At 39.9% G+C, this 24,061-nt stretch overlaps 1 protein-coding gene across 9 annotated transcripts in view; it reads left to right on the forward strand.

Annotated features, from left to right (window-relative positions):
• MLIP (muscular LMNA interacting protein) overlaps positions 1–24,061 on the forward strand; it is an 868,816-nt gene that overhangs the window by 607,046 nt on the left and 237,709 nt on the right. The gene's annotated exons all lie outside the window — the stretch shown is intronic.

A 24,061-nucleotide genomic window follows, 5' to 3' on the forward strand; every position in this document is an offset into this window, starting at 1 on the left:
TACAGGTCAGCCCTAATGTATAAGTGCTCTGCTGCACCTCATCCTCTTCCCACACCACTATGCCTCCCGGGTACTCACCCGGGGGGTTACCAGCTTTCAGCGTTACCAGCTTTCAGCGTCCACTATTCTATCAGCCGTTTCAGCTGTTGGCATGTTCTTCAACCACCTGTGCACAAAAGTTTTGCTCCGGAGCGGAGCCCCGACCCTCTGGAACAAAGAATGCTGTATTTTACTTGCAGGCGTGCACCCAGACAGGTCTATCTCAACAGTGGTCTGTGTAATAACCCTGTTGCTGTGTGGGAATGTTGGATGCCCTCCGGTCTCTTTTCCGACAAACAAATCGTTCAGGTCTCCTTGCTGCATCTCTTTACAACAAAGGGCACTCTCACTGCAGCCTCCTTCTTGTGACGTCACCCAAAAATGGCGTTTTTCACGCTAGTTGCTTCCTGGGCTTGTGGCCAAGGTCATGGGGCCTAGTTATCAAGCCGTCAACCTCAAATACGCTGCGTATTCCGCAGCGTATTTGTGGCGAGGCTGATTCGCCTTAGTTATCAAAGGCTCGAGACCGGCAAAAGTAGAATTTTGTGACGTAAACTTTGATCCGCCGGACTCAGTCCGACACAGATCGATTCTTACATCACTCCAGATGTTCCGCACACAAGTACGGCACAATCTCACTACTTTTGCTAGTTATCAAACTTTTACGGCCCAGCGTACCTGGTTTTCAAAGCGCCAGCCTGGAGGCGGCGGATCCCATAGGAATCAATGGGAGTCTGACCATAGCGAAAGTACAAGTTCGCTGCTGACAGACATCCCATTCATTCCTATGGGAGCTTTCTACACCTAACACCCTAACATGTACCCCGAGTCTAAACACCACTAATCTGACCCCCCCTACACCGCCGCAACTAAATAAAGTTATTACCCCCTAAACCGCCGCTCCCGGAGCCCACCGCAACTATAATAAATGTATTAACCCCTAAACCGCCGCTCCCTGAACCCGCCGCAACCTATATTAAATGTATTAACCCCTATCCTGCCCCCCCTACACCGTCGCCACCTATAATAAATTTATTAACCCCTATCCTGCCCCCCACTACGCCGCCGCCACTGTAATAAAATTATTAACCCCTAAACCTAAGTCTAACCCTAACCCTAACGCCCCCCTAACTTAAATAATTAATTAAATAAATCTAAATAAATTAACTCTTATTAACTAAATGAATCCTATTTAAAACTAAATACTTACCTTTAAAATAAACCCTAATATAGCTACAATATAATTAATAATTATATTATAGCTATCTTAGGATTTATATTTATTTTACAGGTAACTTTGTATTTATTTTAGCTAGTTAGAATAGTTATTAAATAGTTATTAACTATTTAATAACTACCTAGCTAAAAGAAATACAAAATTACCTGTAAAATAAATCCTAACCTAAGTTACAATTAAACCTAATACTACACTATCATTAAATTAACTAAATAAACTACCTACAAATAACTACAATTAAATACAATTACATAAACTAACTAAAGTACAAAAAATAAAAAAAGCTAAGTTACAAAAAATAAAAAAATAAGTTACAAACATGTTAAAAATATTACAACAATTTTAAGCTACTTACACCTAATCTAAGCCCCCTAATAAAATAACAAACCCCCAAAATAAGAAAAATCCCTACCCTATTCTAAATTAAATACATTTCAAAGCTCTTTTACCTTACCAGCCCTTAAAAGGGCCATTTGTGGGGGCATGCCCCAAAAAGTTCAGCTCTTTTGCCTGTAAAAGAAAAATACAACCCCCCCAACATTAAAACCCACCACCCACATACCCCTAATCTAACCCAAACCCCCCTTACAAAAACCTAACACTAATCCCCTGAAGATCATCCTACCTTGAGTCGTCTTCACTCAGCCGAGCCACCGATGGAACTGAAGAGGACATCCGGAGCGGAAGAAGTTAATCCTCCAAGCGACGCTGAAGAAATCTTCCATCCGATGAAGTCATCATCCAGGCGGCGCTGAAGAAGTCTTTGATCCGGCCGATGTCATCTTCCAAGAGGCGCTGAAGATGTCTTCTATCTGGGTGAAGTCATCTTCCAAGCCGGGTCTTGAATCTTCCTTCCGCCAACGCGGAACCACCTTCTTCACCGACGGACTACGACGAATGACGGCTCCTTTAAGGGACGTCATCCAAGATGGCGTCCCCTCAATTCCGATTGGCTGATAGGATTCTATCAGCCAATCGGAATTAAGGTAGGAAAATCTGATTGGCTGATGGAATCAGCCAATCAGATTCAAGTTCAATCCGATTGGCTGATCCAATCAGCCAATCAGATTGAGCTCGCATTCTATTGGCTGATCGGAACAGCCAATAGAATGCGAGCTCAATCTGATTGGCTGATTCCATCAGCCAATCAGATTTTTCCTACCTTAATTCCGATTGGCTGATAGAATCCTATCAGCCAATCGGAATTGAGGGGACGCCATCTTGGATGACGTCCCTTAAAGGAGCCGTCATTCGTCGTAGTCCGTCGGTGAAGAAGGTGGTTCCGCGTCGGCGGAAGGAAGATTCAAGACCCGGCTTGGAAGATGACTTCACCCGGATAGAAGACATCTTCAGCGCCTCTTGGAAGATGACATCGGCCGGATCAAAGACTTCTTCAGCGCCGCCTGGATGATGACTTCATCGGATGGAAGATTTCTTCAGCGCCGCTTGGAGGATTAACTTCTTCCGCTCCGGATGTCCTCTTCAGTTCCATCGGTGGCTCGGCTGAGTGAAGACGACTCAAGGTAGGATGATCTTCAGGGGATTAGTGTTAGGTTTTTGTAAGGGGGGTTTGGGTTAGATTAGGGGTATGTGGGTGGTGGGTTTTAATGTTGGGGGGGGTTGTATTTTTCTTTTACAGGCAAAAGAGCTGAACTTTTTGGGGCATGCCCCCACAAATGGCCCTTTTAAGGGCTGGTAAGGTAAAAGAGCTTTGAAATTTATTTAATTTAGAATAGGGTAGGGATTTTTCTTATTTTGGGGGGTTTGTTATTTTATTAGGGGGCTTAGATTAGGTGTAAGTAGCTTAAAATTGTTGTAATATTTTTAACATGTTTGTAACTTAATTTTTTATTTTTTGTAACTTAGCTTTTTTTATTTTTTGTACTTTAGTTAGTTTATGTAATTGTATTTAATTGTAGTTATTTGTAGGTAGTTTATTTAGTTAATTTAATGATAGTGTAGTATTAGGTTTAATTGTAACTTAGGTTAGGATTTATTTTACAGGTAATTTTGTATTTCTTTTAGCTAGGTAGTTATTAAATAGTTAATAACTATTTAATAACTATTCTAACTAGCTAAAATAAATACAAAGTTACCTGTAAAATAAATATAAATCCTAAGATAGCTATAATATAATTATTAATTATATTGTAGCTATCTTAGGGTTTATTTTACAGGTAAGTATTTAGCTTTAAATAGTAATAATTTATTAAAGTATAGTGTAGTGTTAGGTGTAATTGTAACTTAGGTTAGGATTTATTTCACAGGTACATTTCTATTTATTTTAGCTAGGTAAGCTATTAAATAGTTAATAACTATTTAATAGTTATTGTACATGGTTAAAATAAATTGAAAGTTACCTGTCAAATAAATATAAATCCTAAGATAGCTAGAATATAATTCTTATTTATATTGTAGCTATATTAGGGTTTATTTTAAAGGTAAGTATTTAGTTTTAAATAGGATTCATTTAGTTAATAAGAGTTAATTTATTTAGATTTATTTAAATAATATTTAAGTTAGGGGGGCGTTAGGGTTAGACTTAGGTTTAGGGGTTAATAATTTTATTACAGTGGCGGCGGCGTAGTGGGGGGCAGGATAGGGGTTAATAAATTTATTATAGGTGGCGACGGTGTAGGGGGGGCAGGATAGGGGTTAATAGGTTTAATATAGGTTGCGGCGGGTTCATGGAGCGGCGGTTTAGGGGTTAAACTATTTATTTAGTTGCGGAGAGGTGCAGGATCAGCAGGATAGGGGTTAATAATTTTATAATAGAGGGCGACGGTGTAGGGGGGGCAGGATAGGGGTTACTAGGTATACTGTAGGTGGCAGCGGTGTCCGGGAGCGGCGGTTTAGGGGTTAATACATTTATAAGAGTTGCGGCGGGGTCTAGGAGCGGCGGTTTAGGGGTTAATACATTTATAAGAGTTGCGGCGGGGTCTAGGAGCGGCGGTTTAGGGGTTAGTAACTTTATTTAGTTGCGGGAGGCTCCGGGGGCGCCGGTATAGGGGGTAGAACAGTGTAGTTTAGTGTGGGTGCTTAGTGACAGGCTAGCAATAAAGCTGGGAAAAAGCCGAAGGGCAGCGAGATCGGATGAGTGATAACTGTCACAGTCCGCTGCTCATCGCCCCGCGGCTTTTTGACAGCTTTATTTGATAACTTAGGCGAACGTATTCAAGGTCCGCGGCGGCGAAGGTAGGCGAGCTTAGGCGGACGTATTGGGCCGGCGAAGCCAGAAAAGTAGACGGCATGATAACTAGCCCCCCATGTCTGCTCGCTAAGTTCTCCTAGTGCCGCCTCACCTCCCTGACACTCCCGCAACCAGCTGCTCTCTCTAGAGTCGAGAGGAATAGATAAGTCCACGGGGATGACACTATTAGCCGCTCAGTGCACTGTCCTCTTCTCTTATACCTTCAGGCAGGGAGATATAAGGCATGTCCCCAGTCCTATACTGCTGCAGGTCATCCAACACTTAGATGAGTTAACATGCCCCTATATATTATAAAAGTGCCGAAATTTAAACTTTAAATACAAAGAACAGGCAGGAGCTCTGTTGAGGTGCGTCCTCTCTCCTCTCATGCTAGCTCCACCCCCAGAACGTGTATTTTTTAACAATTTTCCAATTTACTTCTATTATCTAATGTGCTTTACTCTCTTGATATACTTTGTTGAAGAGTAAATTTAGGGAGGCTAATAGGAGCTCAGGAATGTGCACATATCTTTAGCAGTCTAGGGCAGCAGTGTTTGCAAATATGTATAACATTACTATAAACATATGTAACAAACACTGCTGCCAGATGGCTAAATACACATGCACACTCCTAAACCCACTAGAATTACTCATTAAGAAAGTATACCAAGAGAACAAACTTAATGATGTATCCAATCAATTTAAGTTTACTTTTGACTTTACTGTCCCTTTAAAACATTTATTTTTTTTGCTTGAAAATGATTGCTAGATTTTTTACATGACATTAAACAGTTAAGTTAAGTATTAAAATAATTTCTGTAACGGCACTATATAGGGATGTAACCTATCACCTCTATTATTCATAATGGCATTGGAGGCATGGCTACATCAAAATGAATAATAGTACACAAGGAGTAAACTAAAAAGAGTTCAGAAAATAACTACATGGAGATAGTATCTTTTTTCTGTCACTAACTTGGATAAATCTATACCTGGAATACAGTGACGGCTATTAAATTTTGAATATGGTGGGGTGCCTCTCATATTGCAGTTTAATATCCTTTTAAGTATGTATTTAAAATGTTTACAAGGAAACACATAGATCATTTTATTATTACATTATTGCTGGTATATAACATAAGGGTAAGCCATAATTATATGCCAGCAATAGGGCTATAATAAATTGCATAATAACAATAGACCTATTCCCTACTGGTGGACTTCCATTAGAAAAAAAAAAAAAAAAAATACACAATAGTGACTGTACCATTGTAAAAAGGTACAAGGAAAATGCTGCCTGGCTCTAATGCTGTTTCAAGTGTTTATGTGACTTTATATAGCAGACTTGTTACTGAAGAAGGCAAGGCTTGTTATTCATTGCTTTTAGTTCCTTGTCTTATCTTTGTTGAGACCTAACCTATTAGAGTCAAATAAGCGACAGGATATTTTTGACCAGGGATAGGTAAAAAATAAAATGAACGTGGGTACATTTCAATTTGAAATATAATCATTTTTACTTTATACTCTGATTAGTAAAAATTATTGAGCAAGATTACATATGTGGCGTCGCCCGCAAAAGCCAGCAACGCTGTTTTTTATGGGGTTTTGGTATCACATATATGGCGTAGCATACAAGTTACGTGCATATATTTTACCCGTTGCCCGTTTGTTTACTCCCATAAATTAACATAGAACTGGCGTCACCATTCGGTATCCAATTTTCAGCACAAGGACTTACGCGCGCGGAATTTAGAAAATCTACTCCATTTTCATTTCGACACACATAGACAGGCACAGCAACCCTTGCACTGACTAAAAAAGCAACGTAACTCCATGGAAGCCTTAACAAACACATACATTTAAGTAGCATCTTAAATAGTTAAAGGCACAGTATACTATACAATTGTTTTTCTTTTTCCAATTACTTCTTTTACTAGCTGCAGAGTATAAAATGTATGAGATTTGCTTTATTTGAGTATTTGAAATAGCTGATTTTGTGTTTTGAAGTCACAACCTAATAAAATGGGTTAAGCGTGTAGGTATAATCAGATCTCATTACTTTATCACATTGTGTACATATACTTGCTTCTTTATTTTATATCTGTTCATAAACCAATCACCAATACTTGGAAAGAGCAATGGAAAATTATCATTTTATTACCTTATTTCTTCTAGAACCCACTGGGAGTGTAATTTATTCTACTGACTGTGTTAACACAGCTTGACCTTGAGGCCAACATTTTTAAAGGGACAGTCAAGTCCAAAAAAACCTTTCATGTTTCAAATAGGGCATGTAATTTTAAACAACTTTCCAATTTACTTTTATCACCAATTTTGCTTTGTTCTCTTGGTATTCTTAGTTGAAAGCTAAACCTAGGAAGGTTTATTTGATAATTTCTAAGCCTTTGAAGGCCGCCTCTTATCACATGCTTTTTTATTTGCTTTTCACTACAGGGGAGAGCTAGTTCATGTAAACCATATGATAACATTGGGATATATATATAACACCCTTGGATTGTGGCAGACGCTGCACTAATTGGATAAAATGAAAGTGAATAGAAAATTAATAAAATGTCATGTGATTAGGGGGCTGTCAGAAGGTGCTTAAATACAATTTAATCACAGAGGTAAAATGTATATTAATATAACAGTGTTGGCAGGGGCGTATTATGGCCTAGGCCAACAAGGCTGGTGCCTATTGTGGCAGATTTGGGAGGGGCAGCACATCTGCCCTATCCTCTCTCTAAAAGCCAGCACACAGTACAGTAAGCGATAAAGTGCAGGCTACAGAGAAGACAAGGCAAGTGCGCTGATTAAGGTCGCTATTCACAAGCAGTGATCCTTTAAACCGTTGCTTCATTAAGAGCCGCCAGCATTTTTGCAGTGGAAGCGTTCTTGGTGAGAAACTTGCCCAGTTGTATGCTTACAAGGTGAGGCTGGAGGAGAAGACCTTGTGCCGATATGCTGCTTCCCCTTGTCAGCTGTGGTGGGTCTGTGAGCACAGTGCTTATTGCAGGTCTTAGAAGCTAACAGACTGGATCCAACTATGCACTGCTTAGATCAGCTTGTGATGTCTAATCATAAACTCTCAGCGCTAATGTATGTTAGCTACTAATAGATAGCTTCCTCTGCATTCATGAACCCACAGAGTAAATAGTAAACAGACACTTAAGAAGTTTAATTACTTGAATGATGATAATTACTGTATGTTGTTGCATGTAAAGGCAGTGATTGTTTCAGTTTTAAATTGAATTTTTTTTTTTTTTTGAGTAAACTGTCCCTTTAAACCTTGCTGCCCACTTAATTATTATAATCAATAGTCCTCCTCTGTAATTGTGTCAAACCAATCACAGACAGCACAACCTCTCACCTGTAGCCTTAAAACACCTGGCAATGCACAACCTATCAGTAACATCAGTATTATATATACCCATGTGCCAATTTATATTGGATGTGAGTTTCACTGATTTACATCTTATAAGTGAATATTACTATATGCACCCTTCATACACAACTATGTGGATGTGAGTTATAGTTCAATAATATGTCATACACATGATAATATTACCTGTTTTTTATTGCCATTTCAACACAGGTCATATTATATGTTTTAACAATATTAGTGTAATAAAACACACCTTACATGGATGTGTATGACAATTGCATGGTAAATAACAGAGGACAAGGTTTATGGTGAACTATAATGAAATATATTTTTTTTTGGGCTTCTTGGATGAGGTAGCTGAGGTGCCTGTAGTGGATTGCCTTTTTCTCGTTGTTCTAGCAGATTATGGGGTCTCTGCTAGTGTGCTGGCCACAGATGATAGGCTGGAGGCTCCTGCTGGTGTGTAATGTGCTCAACTAACACACCCAAAAGTTGATTTTGTTCTCTCCATCTATTGTTCATCTGCATATCAGACAGAATTTGCATCATTTGTGACTGGTTTTGAACACTTGCAATTAACAATGCTGTCATGTCCCTCTGCAGCTCTATGATAGGTTTGTGTAACCTCTCTTGGCACCTGAAGAACCTCTCTTGGCTTCTTTGTATGCTCTCAGTGCTTGTGACGCGCCTCCTCTGTAATTTAATGTATTCCTCACCCAGGGGAGAATACAATGCATCCACAGGCTCTTGAGCAACAGGGCTGGAAGTTGCATAAGGGCCATGATGTTGGAGAAGAGGTGATGTTTGTCGATGTGCTTCTGTTGCTTGAGGGGCAGCTGTAGTTTCTGGTGCTTGAGGGGCAGCTGTAGTTTCTGGTGCTTGAGGGGCACCTTAGTTTCTCGTGCTTGAGGGACAGCTGTAGTTTCTGATGCTTGAGGGGCAGCTGTAGTTTCTGCTGCATGAGGTGCAGGTATAGTTTCTCGTGCTTGAGGGGCAACTGTACTTTCTGTTGCTTGAGGGGCAGCTGTAGTTTCTGCTGCTTGAGGGGCAGCTGTAGTTTCTGCTGTATTTTCATCTGCAGATATTGGAGCTCATCCCAGGGCAGAGATTGGTGGAGCTCATCCCAGTGAATAAGATGGTCGAGCTTGTCCCAGTGAATAAGATGGTGGAGCTTGTACCAGTAAATAAGATTGTGTAGCTCTCATAGATGATTGGTATTTCTACTGATGACCAGTGTGTGACTACTCAGCTTCTACAATAGGCTCATCCAGTGACATAGTCTGTGGGTAATATCCATGACTGACATGAGACTGTGATTGTGTTGTGGGGGGTGTAAATACATGGACCCTTTGTGCCAGTCTTGGTTCCAACCCAAAACCAAAGGGAGGATATCCCTATGGCCAGGAATGTTGCCAGGGGTCATATGGAAATTTTGGGGGCATCACTCCTGGGTCCTCAACTGAAACCATCCAACTCATGCACACTGTTTGTGCGGTTGCCTGAAGACTGGTAGCGGTGGTGGGTGTGGCAGTGGCATGGCTGTTTCTATCCTTGTGACAGGAAGTTCTGTGGAGGAGTTAAAGGATGAGAGGGATTAGTACAATTAGATATATGTCCATGTGGGCATACAATGTATATTGATACATGCTAGGGCCTATACTGATTCACATGTCAAACTCTATAACATGCATATGCACATTGTGAGTTGGTCTATGAGGGATTTGAAAATGAGCATTATACAGGGATGTGTTTCATACAATAGTTATGTGTACATGTCAATGATGAAATAATGTGTTCTTTAAGTGACACTTTGGTCACACAATTTACTTTAGCTTGATCTAGACACAGAACCTGCTTTATTGAGCTAAATGTTTTGGGGTGGGTATAGTGTCCATTTAATGAAAACTCTACATGTGGCTTGTGGCCTGTGTTACTCTGAAACATGTTAGTATCACACTATTCCACCTCCCATCATGAATTGCATTGTGTTATGTAGCAGTAATGTCAAGTATAATTGTAGATGTTTTTGTTAGTACTCCAAATACCATGCTCCTCATCATGTACATGAATGTGTGATATTAAAGGATGTTGTATTGCAATTGCATATAATACAGGTGTGTAAGATGTTACTCACCAGCATGTGCTGTAGTTGCAACCCCTGAGTCATGAGCCCCTGGAAGTCCATGGACTGCTGTGATACTCAGAGACCTGCGTATCATCTCCTGCCAGGTGTTGTACTCCATTTCCAGGGCTGCTCCACTGCCTGTTCCCTTATGGTGGACACCTTCCTGCCCCATCTTCTCTTTGACCAACCTCTTACAATCATTCATCCTCTATTTCAGGCCTTCTACAGTCTTCCTCTGCAGGGACATGCTGTTGACGGCATCCTCTACTGCCATCTATGCAGTCCTCCTTTTTTTGGCACTGCCTTTGCCCTTCTCCTGCCTGAAGAGGTCACTGTAGTTGTCCATTATGGCCTGACCCTAGGGCAACATTTTCATCAAATGATAAGTTGGGACATCTCAGCCTCTCATCCTCCATGGCCACTTGGCTTCCTCCCTGTGATGTCCTGGCAGTGTTGGTTCCTCCATATCCTCTCCCTCCTCCCCCTTCTGTCCACATGTGCACCCTCTCTCCCTCTTCTGGATGTGCCTGGTATCTGGGGCTCTCTGGTATCTCTCCTACCATCATCCCTTCTGGCTCTCCCTCTCCCCACTCCACTTACTCCCTGTCGGGGGGCCCACTGCTCCTCCTGTCCTCTCCTATTCTCCTCTCCCTGCCACTCCTCTCCCCTCCTCCCCTCTTCCCTCCTCGCCTCATCCCTGCCACCCTCACACTAATCACACTACACACACTACCACTCACTCCCAGTTCAGTCACACACAATCACAACCAAACACTCAGCCTATCACACTGTAAAAATAAAAAAAAATATGTGAGGTGTTAGAAAAAAAGTTTAGTGTATTTGTATATGTATGTATGCAATGTGTGCAATATGTCAGAATATGTGTAAGTAAGTGTACAAGTTTACTCAATCCACCAATTCGACCTAACTAATTATTTATTCTGTTTGTGCCTCTCTCTCTACTCTTACTAATCCTCCACTCCTGGGCCGTGTGTTGTAGCTCAACGAACAATCCAAACACACGCAAGAAAATGCCAGCTGCACATGGCTTTATATATGGAAATTGAATAGCGTAATTACATGTTGCATTTTTAGTTTAATTCCGGTTTTGTTTTTTCGTGTGTTATCCTAATTTGCATAACACTACTCTTTAGTGACACTTTACGCGGACATAATACTGGCTTAAGTTACTTGCGACGACAGAAATGTGTATTTGTGCAAATTTCTGAAGATCGCCAGTTTGTCCTACTTATGCCAGTCTAGCATCTGATGGCGCCATATATGTAATACCCCTATGTGCGAGGTGAAATTACAGGTGGCGCGGGTTTCAGAAGTTACTCGGAAGCCTGCGCCAAATATTTAATTTAATCTATTATTGTTTTTCTGTGACATACGCACATATCCCGTGAAGGCGTGGGCATCAGTATTGAAACGCCTTCTTATAGAGACATCAGTGTAGTTTGTATGACACAAATTATGTCTTTGAAGCAATAGACACCACCACCAGTTTTCTGAGCATGCATAGTGTTTGAACAAAGGTGCATGGGGCTCTCACAGGATATGTGTGTATGCCACAGAAAAACAGTAATAACTTTTACTAGAAGCATTGTTGCTGATAAAAGTATATTGCAAACATGTTTATATTTCAAAATGAAATGCACCCATGCACATCTCATTTTTGGCCTTTCTATCCCTTTAAACTTCTGAAGTTTGTAGTATGAGCTTCCAATTCTGAGATCTGGAAAACCCACAATGTCCATACTTAAATGAAAGCAAAAGGGGGAAATATATAATAAAAGGTGTTTTTTTTTACTACATATAATCAAATATTTTATATTAAAATCTCAAATTTGTTACTGTATCTTTAAAAGAGTAAAGTACTATTTTCTGCTTAAGGGCCAGATTACAAGTGGAGCGCAAAATATTGCTTTCGCTAAATCGATATTTGCACTCCACTTTGTAATACCAGTGCACGGAAATGTGCGCTGGTATTATGAGTTAGGTGCAATGAGAGCGCGCTCCAATGGGAGCCTTGTTCTAATCCGTGAGACACAGCATGTGAACTAGTACAGTGAAGGGGGTAAGTCGCGCAGCGATGGGCAGCAAATGAAAATATATATGTATATGAATAGATAGCAATCAGTTGAAGTGCACTCAGTTGAACAGCAAACATCCACCGGGGTGTTAAGTGTAATAGAGTACACAAAGAACAATGTAGAGATAGACACAGCACTCACTGTATTTAGAGTTAAATTTAACCCCTTAGTGACCAGACCATTTTTCAATTTTCTTACCGTTAAGGACCAGGGCTGTTTTTACATTTCTGTGGTGTTTGTGTTTAGCTGTTATTTTCCTCTTACTCATTTACTGTACCCACACGTTTTTCTCAGCATTAAATGGAATTTCTAAAGATACCATCATTTTCATCATATCATATAATTTACTATAAATCAAATCCTAAAATATGATGAAAAAATTGAAAAACCCACACTTTTTCTAACTTTGACCCCCAAAATCTCTTACGCATCTACAATCACCAAAAAACTCCCATGCTAAATAGTTTCTAAATTTTGTCCTGAGATTAGAAATACCCAATATTTACATTTTCTTTGCTTTTTTTGCAAGTTATAGGGCAATAAGTACAAGTAGCCCTTTGCTATTTCCAAACCATTTTTCTTTCAAAATTAGCGAGTTACTTTTTAACACTGATATCTGTCAGGAATCTCTGAATAACCCTTCACATGTATATATATATATATATTTTTTTTAGTAGACAACCCAAAGGCATCTATTTATCAAGCCATCAACTTACTTTCATTCGACGGCACCAATACACTCGCCTAAGATCGCCTAATATCGCTGCCGCGGACCTGAATATGTTCCCCAAAATTATCAAAAAAACTATCAAAAAGCCACGTACCAAGTAACAAGTAACAGTCATCGATCTCGCTTCTCTTCGGCTTTTTTACAACTTTATTGTTTCCCTGTCACTAAACACCCACACTATACTATACTGTTTACCCCCTATACCTCCACTCCCGGACCCCGCCGCAACTCTAATAAATGTATTAACCCCTAAACCGCTGCTCACGGACCCCGCCACAACTAAATAAAGTGTTCAACCCCTAAACCGCCGCTCCAGGAGACATCCGCCACCTACATTATACTTATTAATCCCTAATCTTCCACCCCCTACACCGCCGCCACCTACATTATAGTTATTAACCCCTAATCTGTCCCCCCTACACCGCCGCCACCTACATTATATTTATTAACCACTAATCTGCCCCCCTACACTGCCGCCACCTTCCTACATTTATTAACCCTTAATCTGCCGCCCCCAATGTCGCCGCAACTATATTAACTTTATTAACCCCTAAACCTAAGTCTAACCCTAACACCCCCTAACAAATATAATTTAAATAAATCTAAATAAATATTACTATCATTAAATAAATTATTCCTATTTAAAACTAAATACTTACCTGTAAAATAAACCCTAAAATAGCTACAATATAACTAATAGTTACATTGTAGCTAACTTAGGGTTTATTTTTATTTTACAGGCAACTTTGTATTTATTTTAACTAGGTACAATAGTTATTAAATAGTTATTAACTATTTAATAACTTCCTAGTTAAAATAAATAAAAATATACCTGTAAAATAAAGCCTAACCTAAGTTACAATTACACCTAACACTACACTATAATTAAATAAATTCCCTAAACTAAATACAATTAAATACAATTATCTAAAGTACAAAAAAAACACACACTAAATTACAGAAAATAAAGAGAAAAGAAAGTCTGCCAGTATAAAAATAAAAGGGTCTTTTTAAATATTTTTTTAATATATTTTCTGCAGTGTAAGATCCCTCATTACCCCCAACCTCCCTGATCCCCCTCAAACAGCCCTCTAACCCTCCCCCCTCTACCTATTTGCCACCATCTTAGGTACTGGCAACTGTTTGCTAGTATCCAGTTTGCTCTAAATTATTGTCATATTTTTTATTAAAAAAAATAAAAATTCCGTAGTGTAGCTCCCCCCCCCTCATTACCATACCTCCCTCCCCTCCCAGGTCTCTTTCAAGACACGGATCCCACATAGGATCCCTCTCTCCCTCCTTCTCCCTCCTCCCCCCTCCCTCCTTCCCACTCACTGACATGCTGTAGCGTAGCATAGTGGTCCCAACCGCTCCCATCACCCTTCCCTCCCTCCTCCCTTCTCCGCCCGCCTCCTCTAGTGATGGGTCACCCAACCGCCTCCCTCCAAGCTCTCACACGCCACCAAAGATCGGCACCATCGCTAGCTGATGCAGAGAGGGCCAAAGAGTGGCCCTCACTGCATCGGTTACTGCCTAAAGGGAATTGCACGATGCCTCAATATCAAGGCATCGCTGCAATACCCTGAGAGCAGCTGGAAGTGATTGTGATTGCTTCCAGCACTCAATCTGACCAAGGACGTGCCAGGTATGTCCATGGTCCTTAACTGCTGTTTTTTTGGAGGATATATATATATATATATATATATATATATATATATATATATTTACAGGGAACAAACAGTTCCCATAGACTGCAATGAAAAGGCACTTTCAGTTTTCAAATTTGCCCGTTTGTGGGAGCACAATAAATCTAGAGCTAAATTTCAAATTTATGCTTGAAAATATTTTTGTTTATTTTCTGTATCATCTGAAACAGAGTTGATAAAGTTAAAACACAAAATGCTAGATTACAAGTGGCACAGTATTTTTTTTTTGTGATCGCAAACACTGCTATAGTTAAAGGGACAGTCTACACCAGAATTTTTATTATTTGAAAAGATAGATAATCCCTTTATTACCCATTCCCTAGTTTTGCATAACCAACACAGTTATATAAATACACTTTTTACCTCTGTGATTACCTTGTATCTAAGCCTCTGCAAACTGCCCCCTTATTTCAGTTCTTTTGACAGACATCCATTTTATCCAATCATAGCTTGCTCACTGGAACTCCACGTGCTTGAGAACAGTGTTATCTATATGATAAATGTGAACTAACACCCTCTAGTGGTGAAAAACTGTCAAAATGCCCTGAGAGAAGAGGCGACCTTCAAAAGCTTAGAAATTAGCATATGAACCTCCTAGGTTTAGCTTTCAACTAAGAATACCAAGAGAACAAAGCAAAATTGATGATATAAGTAAATTGGAAATTGTTTAAAATTACATTCTCTATCTGAATCATGAAAGTTTATTTTGGACTAGACTGTCCCTTTAAGCATTTTGCGCTAGTCGGGTTGTGTTTGTAGTACAAGTTCCAAAAAAAACTTATTTTTAACAAGCTGTAGCCTGAATAGCGCAAAAATGCTACAGGAAAAATCCTCACTTTAATATTTGCTTGTGTGTGCATGTATTCCCTCATATAAATCAATGGAGAAAAGAAAGTAGAAAAAAACACCCGAGATCGCCAAAAAACCATTGCATTTTCGCATTCCCCATAGAATTCAATGGAGAAAAACATATTATTGGAAAAAAAAAACATAGCAGAAACAACATAGCATATTTGCATTAGCAAATATGAAATATTTACAGTAAATACAAACGGCTAGATTTAGAGTTTTGCGGCCAAATGGGTGCGTTAGCTATGCATGTATTTTTTCCCCCGCACATTTTAAATACTGCTGGTATTTAGAGTTCACAGAAGGGCTGCGTTAGGCTCCAAAAAGGGAGCATAGAGCATAATTTACCGCCACTGCAACTCTCAATACCAGCTGTGCTTACGGACGCGGCCAGCTTCAAAAACGTGCTCATGCACGATTCCCCCATAGGAAACAATGGGGCCATTTGAAATGCAAAAAAAACTAACACCTGCAAAAAAGCAGCGTTCAGCTCCTAACGCAGCCCCATTGTTTCCTATGGGGAAACACTTCCTAAGTCTGCACCTAACACCCTAACATGTACCCCGAGTTTAAACACCCTTAACCTTACACTTATTAACCCCTAATCTGCCGACCGCACACCGCCGCAAACTACATTATCCCTATGTACCCCTAATCTGCTGCCCATCACACCGCCGACACCTACATAATATTTATTAACCCCTAATCTGCCCCCCCCAATGTCGCCGCTACCTACCTTTAATTATAAACCCCTAATCTGCCCACCGGACCTCACCGCTACTATAATAAATGTATTAACCCCTAAAGCTAAGTCTAACCCTAACCCTAACACCCCCCTAAGTTAAATATAATTTTTATCTAACAAAATAAAATAAATCTTATTAAATAAATTATTCCTATTTAAAGCTAAATACTTACCTGTAAAATAAACCCTAATATAGCTACAATATAAATAATAATTATATTGTAGCTATTTTAGGATTAATATTTATTTTACAGGCAACTTTGTATTTATTTTAACCAGGTACAATAGCTATTAAATAGTTTATAACTATTTAATAGCTACCTAGTTAAAATAATTACAAAATTACCTGTAAAATAAATCCTAACCTTAGTTACAATTAAACCTAACACTACACTATCAATAAATTAATTAAATGCAAATACCTACAAATAATAAATACAAATAAATACACTAACTAAAGTACAAAAAATAAAAAAATAATTTACAAACATTATAAAAATATTACAATTTTAAGCTAATTACACCTACTCTAAGCCCCGTAATAAAATAACAAAGCCCCCAAAATAAAAAAATGCCCTAGCCTATTCTAAAATAAAAATTGAAAAGCTCTTTTACCTTACCAGCCCTTAAAAGGGCCTTTTGCTGGGCATGCCCCAAAGAAAACAGCTCTTTTGCCTGTAAAAAAAATACCCCCCCAACATTACAACCCACCACCCACATACCCCTAATCTAACCCAAACCACCCTTAAATAAACCTAACACTAAGCCCCTGAAGATCTTCCTACCTTATCTTCACCACGCCGGGTATCACCGATCCGTCCAGAAGAGGGTCCGAAGTCTTCCTCCTATCCGGGAGATGTCTTCATCCAAGCGGGGGCTGAAGAGGTCCATCATCCGGCTGAAGTCTTCTATCAAGCGACATCTTCAATCTTCTTTCTTCCGGCTCCATCTTCATCCCACCGACGCGGAACATCCTTCCTCCACGACGAACTGCCGACGAATAAAGGTTCCTTTAAGGGATGTCATCCAAGATGGCGTCCCTCGAATTCCGATTGGCTGATAGGATTCTATCAGCCCATCGGAATTAAGGTAGGAAAATTCTGATTGGCTGATGGGGGCTTTTTTATTTTATTTTTTATTTTATTAGGGGGCTTAGAGTAGGTGTAATTAGCTTAAAATTGTTGTAATATTTTTATAATGTTTGTAAATTATTTTTTTATTTTTTGTAACTTAGTTCTTTTTTTATTTTTTGTACTTTAGTTAGTGTATTTATTTGTATTTATTTGTAGGTATTTGTATTTAATTTATTTAATGATAGTGTAGTGTTAGGTTTAATTGTAACTTAGGTTAGGATTTATTTTACAGGTAATTATTTTAACTAGGTAGCTATTAAATAGTTATTAACTATTTAATAGCTATTGTACCTGGTTAAAATAAATACAAAGTTGCCTGTAAAATAAATATTAATCCTAAAATAGCTACAATATAATTATTATTTATATTGTAGATATATTAGGGTTTATTTTACAGGTAAGTATTTAGCTTTAAATAGGAATAATTTATTTAATAAGATTTATTTTATTTTGTTAGATAAAAATTATATTTAACTTAGGGGGGTGTTAGGGTTAGGGTTAGACTTAGCTTTAGGGTTTAATACATTTATTAGAGTAGCGGCGAGGTCCGGTGGGCAGATTAGGGGTTAATAAGTGTAGGTAGGTAGCGGCGACATTGGGGGGGGCAGATTAGGGGTTAATAAATATTATGTAGGTGTCGGCGGTGTTAGGGGCAGCAGATTAGGGGTACATAGGGATAATGTAGGTTGCGGCGGTGTGCGGTCGGCAGATTAGGGGTTAAAAAAATTTAATAGAGTGGCGGCGATGTAGGGGGGCCTCAGTTTAGGGGTACATAGGTAGTTTATGGGTGTTAGTGTACTTTAGAGCACAGTAGTTAAGAGCTTTATGAACCGGCGTTAGCCCAGAAAGCTCTTAACTCCTGGCTTTTCTCTGCGGCTGGAGTCTTGTCATTAGATTTCTAATGTTCACTTCAGCCAAGACTCTAAATACCAGCGTTAGAAAGATCCCATTGAAAAGATAGGATACGCAATTGGCGTAAGGGGATCTGCGGTATGGAAAAGTCGCGACTGGAAAGTGAGCGTTAGACCCTTTCCTGACTGACTCTAAATACCAGCGGCGGCCAAAACCAGCGTTAGGACCCTCTAACGCTGGTTTTGACGGCTAACGCAGAACTCTAAATCTAGGCGATAGTTAAAATCTTTATTAACCCCTTAATGACAACTGACGTACCAGGTACGTCATGCATTAACAAGTAGTTAATGACAATGGACGTACCTGGTACGTCAGTTGTCTAAGAGAGTGCTGGAAGCGATCGCAATCGCTTCCAGCAGCTCTCAGGGTATTGCAGTGATGCCTCCATATGGAGACATCCTGCAATACCTTTTTAGAAGACTCCGATGCAGAGAGGGCCACTCTGTGGCCCTCTCTGCACCGGTAGCGATGGTGCCGGTTCGTTGGTGGGTGGGAGCGCAACAGGGAGGCGGGTGGGCGGCCCATCGCTACCCGGCATCCGGTTCCTAGAAGTGCAATGTGCACGCCGGGTGCCGGGAGCGTGCGGGGGGCGTGCGTGCGCGCGCATTAGCTGGCCACTGACACCAATGAGGAGGGAAGAGGGGGGGGGGAAAGATTTTTTTTTAAATAATATAAAAGGATCTGGGAGGGGGGGGTGGGGAGGGGTATTGTGGGGGGCTGCTACACTACAGAAAACTCCCAAAAAAAGCAAAAGAGCAAAAAATACTTTTGTTTTTGGGCAAATTGGGTACTGGCAGACAGCTGCCAGTACCCAAGATGGCCGCAATTAGATAGGCGAGAGGGTTAGAGAGCTGGGGGGGGGGATCATGGAGGTTGGGGCTAAGGCAGGAGTCCATCACAGCTAAAATATTTTATTTTTTTTATAAAAAAAAAAAAAAAAACTCCTTTTATTTAGTACTGGCAGACTTTCTGCCAGTACTTAAGATGGCGGGGACATTTGTGGGGTGGGGGAGGGAAGAGAGCTGTTTGGGAGGGATCAGGGGGTGGGATGTGTCAGGTGGGAGGCTGATCTCTACCCTAAAGCTAAAATTAACCCTGCAAGCTCCCTACAACCTACCTAATTAACCCCTTCACTGCTGGGCATAATTTACATGTGGTGCGCAGCAGCATTTAGCGGCCTTCTAATTACCAAAAAGCAATGCCAAAGCCATATAAGTCTGCTATTTCTGAACAAAGGGGATCCCAAAGAAGCTTTTACAACAATTTATGCCATAATAGCACAAGCTGTTTGTAAATAATTTCAGTGAGAAACCTAAAATTGTGAAAAATGTAAAGTTTTTTTTTTATTTGCTCGCATTTGGCGGTGAAATGGTGGAATAAAATATACCAAAATGTGCCTAGATCAATACTTTGGGTTGTCTTCTAACAAAAAAATATATACATGTCAAGGGATATTCAGGTATTCCTGACAGATATCAGGGTTCCAATGTAACTAGCGCTAATTTTGAAAAAAAGTGGTTTGGAAATAGCGAAGTGCTACTTGTATTTATGGCCCTATAACTTGCAAAAAAAGCTAAGAACATGTAAACATTGGGTATTTCTAAACTCAGGACAAAATTTAGAAACTATTTAGCATGGGTGTTTTTTGGTGATTGTAGATGTGTAACAGATTTTGGGGGTCAAAGTTAGAAAAAGTGTGTTTTTTTCCATTTTTTCCTCATATTTTATTATTTTTTTTGTAGTAAATTATAAGACATGATGAAAATAATGGTATCTTTAGAAAGTCCATTTAATGGCAAGAAAAACGGTATATAATATGTGTGGGTACAGTAAATGAGTAAGAGGAAAATTACAGCTAAACACAAACACCGCAGAAATGTAAAAATAGCCATTGTCATTAAGGGTAAGAAAATTGAAAAATGGTCCGGTCATTAAGGGGTTAAATATTAATATTGCATATATGTTTTTACATATTTTCATCTACTTAATGGCAAAGGGCTCTAATCATGATTGTGCTCAAGCGATCGCATTTACTTTCAACATGTAATACTAGTGGAAAACCCGACATACGCAAATACCCGCGATAAACCCCTTATCGCTTGCACCTAACGCTTAACGACCCACTCGTAATCTGGACCAAAACATATTAAATTATTTATTATCTTGGAGCTTTATAAAATGTACAATTGCTTATTATTATTAAGATTGTAAAACATACTGGGCGACAATTAAGAAGCTGCAGATGAACAAGCGTCACAAGAAGGAAACCTGCCTATATGCATTTGCAGATAGCAATCCCCCTGCTCTTGCAAAACCATTTGAGCAAAAGCAGAGGTTTTCAATGACCCTGGTAGGAGGGGTCGGCAAAAATTTAAATCTGCCACCTCTGAGGGTTTTTATAAAAAGGTTACTTTCGTCCTCTCTCAGGCTTATATACTTTTTTCTATTTTTTAATCCCTTTTAACTTTCTATCTCTTTTTTCACTTTCTCTCTCCTGTCCCATTCTTATCTATCAATCCTCTTGTCACTCACTATTCCCAGGAGATTAGAGAAGCAAAGAAATACAAAAAGCCTGTTTTTAAACTGCTATAAAAAGTACTACCCACTAATCTCACTATACAATGAACAAAATATTAATGCAGTACTTTGAAACTTTATTCTAAAATATCAGAAAACTCAACTACTCCTAGGGTGTATACTAGAGGCAAAATGGTTGCAGCATAATATCCGCTTATAGTAATTTATAAACTGTAAAAATATTACAGTAGATGAAGGGGCCAATTTATCAATGTCTGTCCTACATGATACGCTGTAGTGTATCATGTTCGGCAGACATCGCTGAATGCCGACAGCATACACTGTCGGCATTTAACATTGCACAAGCAGTTCTGGTGAACTGCTTGTGCAATGCTGCTCCCTGCAGATTTGGGCCAATCGGCTGCTAGCAGGGGTTGTCAATCAACCCGATCATATAGGATCGGGCGGATTGATGTCAGCAGCCTCAGAGGCAGCAGACCAGTTAAGGAGGAGCGGTCTTAAGACCACTGCTTCATAACTGCTGTTTCCTGAACGCTTGCGTGGAAACAGGGGCATCAGGGGCCATTCGGCCCCGAAGTATCATATTAATCTGTGATATACATAGTAATACAATAGTCTAGTCCTCCATCTGCTAATATCCTTTATATATTCTTCACTTAAAAGGAAAATAAAATCAAAATTACACTTTCATGATTAAGACAGAGTGTGTGTATCAACTTTCCAATTTACTTATATTATCAAATTTGCTTTGTTTATTGGGTGTGTTCTGTTGATAGACACTTGTAAGCAAGGCTCAAAATTTCAGGTCGTAAGCTACTCACCACTTCTGATCCTACCCACTACCTGCCCATACCACACCCACTACTCCACCCCCTCTTTGCATATGTTTAGCCATTGTTACACACATTATTGTACAGTTATTTTTTATATTATTTTATTTTATACCTTAGCAAATTAAATAATGCTACATACAGATTTGCAAAAATAAGTGCATAGCAGTTAGCAACATCAACTTGGTGGTTCTGGGTAGGATAACAGCTGGATAGAAATAGAAAGTTGTTGAAGTGAGAGAGTGGAGAAAAGAGAGTACTGACAATCATTGAAGGTAATAGCAGACCTGAATATTTTCTTTTAATAATTATCATCTCTCCCTTCTCATTCTTAACTATCTATCTCCCCTCTGTCTCTCCAATCTCTCTTTTACCCTCTTCCTTATCTCTTAGGCCATAGGGTAGATTTATCATAGTGCGAGCGGACATGATACATGTAGCATATCATGTCCGCTGCACATTGATAAATGCATTTCACCAGCAGTTCTTATGAACTGCTGGTGCAATGCCGCCCCCTGCAGATTTGCGCCAATCGGCCGCAAGCAGGGGTTGTAAATCAACCCGATCGTATTCAATTGGGTGGATTTCTATCCACGGCCTCAGAGCAGGCGGACAAGTTATGGAGCAGGGGTCTTTAGACCGCTGCTTCATAACTTCTGTTTCCGGTGAGCCTGAAGGCTTGCGCGGAAACAGGGGCATCAAGCTCTATACAGAGCTTGATAATCAGCCCCCATATCTTCTCTTAACACTGTTTCTTTCCACTCTCTCATGTCTCTAAACTCTTTCTTTTTTTTCTCCACTATCTTGTAAACAGTGGCGTCACTAGGGTTGGTGTCACCCGGTGCGGTAAGTCATGGTGTCACCCCCCCCCCCCCCAGAAAGCAGACACACACAAAAACACAGGCAAACACACATACAAACACTCAGACACACTTAAAAACATACTCAGGTGCACACACAAACACTCGGAAACACACTCAGACACACACACAAAAACACTAAGACACACAAAAACTCAGACACACAAAAACTTAGACACACAAAAACTCAGACACACACATACACAATATGTAAACTGCACTGCATTAATTATGAAGCTCATGCCTAGAGCTGCTCCCTGGCTCAGCAGAACATCAAATGAAAGATAAACAGAGCACTCTAAAATAAATCACTGAAGAAAAGGTTTAGGCGTGTAAACTATGAAAATTCTACTCTCTGACTCTATTCCAAGTCCGTCAGTGCACAGCCCTGGGCCGCGTGTCACTGAGCAGTGAGCACAGATAGGCAGGCAGGTTTAGGCTAGCAGCGCAAGTTTGCAAGCCCCACGGCACACCCACAACATTCATAGTGAAATTGGGCAGGGGAGGAGCAAAGTACAAACAAGCAAAAGCAGCCGGGAAAACTATTTGTTGAAATTGCAGCACTGGCTCAAGGGGCAAAAAAATTGTGTGTCTACAACTTCCCCAGTCCCACTAATGTTCACAAATGCCAGCCTCTAATAAAATAATCTATGCATCTCAACATTGTATTTTTATGAATTTCAATAAAATTTAAAAAAAAAAAAAAAAAAAAAAAATTTTTTTTTTTGGTGTCACCCCCTGGAGGGTGTCACCCGGGGGCGGCCCGCACCCCCCGCACCCCCCTAGTGACGCCACTGCTTGTAAACCTATCTTCTTCTCCACTTTACTTTTCCTATCCAATCTCTCTCTCTCTCTGCCCCGTTTACCCTCTCAAAAGTAACAGTCTAACACTAATGGCGTTCCTACAGCCCTAGAAGAATATCGTATCCTTGCCCTTTCTAGGATATATGATATCCCTTCAGATAATAATTTTAGCACATAGCCCAAAATGTAATTGTCAATGCTACAATAGGAGTGTTCTCACTCACTAACTTTTACTCGCCAACATTAAATTTCTATTCACCCATGGCTAGTAAAGAGTGGAAATTTTGAGCCATACTTGTAAGTTTTTTTTAAATGTTCTTCCATGCTTTATATTAATACACGTTTATATTTTAAATTTTACACCCTTGCTCCGCATACATTTGTTTTTTTACTTACAAACGCCTAGATTACAAGTTTTGCGCCATAGAGGGTGCAAAACAAATGCATTTATTTCAATCTCCTTAGCGCTGCTATTACAAGTTTCTAAAAAGCCCCCTTGGGCGTGCAATATAGTGGCGATAAGCTCCATATCACACAAAATCCAAGGGCTGAGAATACGTGCTCATGCCCGCTTTCCCGATAGACATCAATGAGGAGAGCGTGTTAGAAAAAAAAACAACACCTGAAGCGCGGAATGAAAAGCTCCGTAATGCAACCCCATTTATGTCTATGGGGGGAAAAAAAGTTACGTTTAAACCCCACATCTAAACACCCCTAATCTGCTGCCCCTGACGTTGCTGACACTGAAATAAGTTATTAACCCCTAATCTGCCACTCCCGACATCGCTGCCACTAATATAAGTTATTAACCCCTATTCCGCCGCTCCTCGACATCACACCACTATAATTAAGTTATTAACCCCTATTCTCCCGCACCCCAAT

This window comes from Bombina bombina, chromosome 4, assembly GCF_027579735.1.
Source record: "Bombina bombina isolate aBomBom1 chromosome 4, aBomBom1.pri, whole genome shotgun sequence".
NCBI classification, from domain to species: Eukaryota; Metazoa; Chordata; class Amphibia; order Anura; family Bombinatoridae; genus Bombina; species Bombina bombina.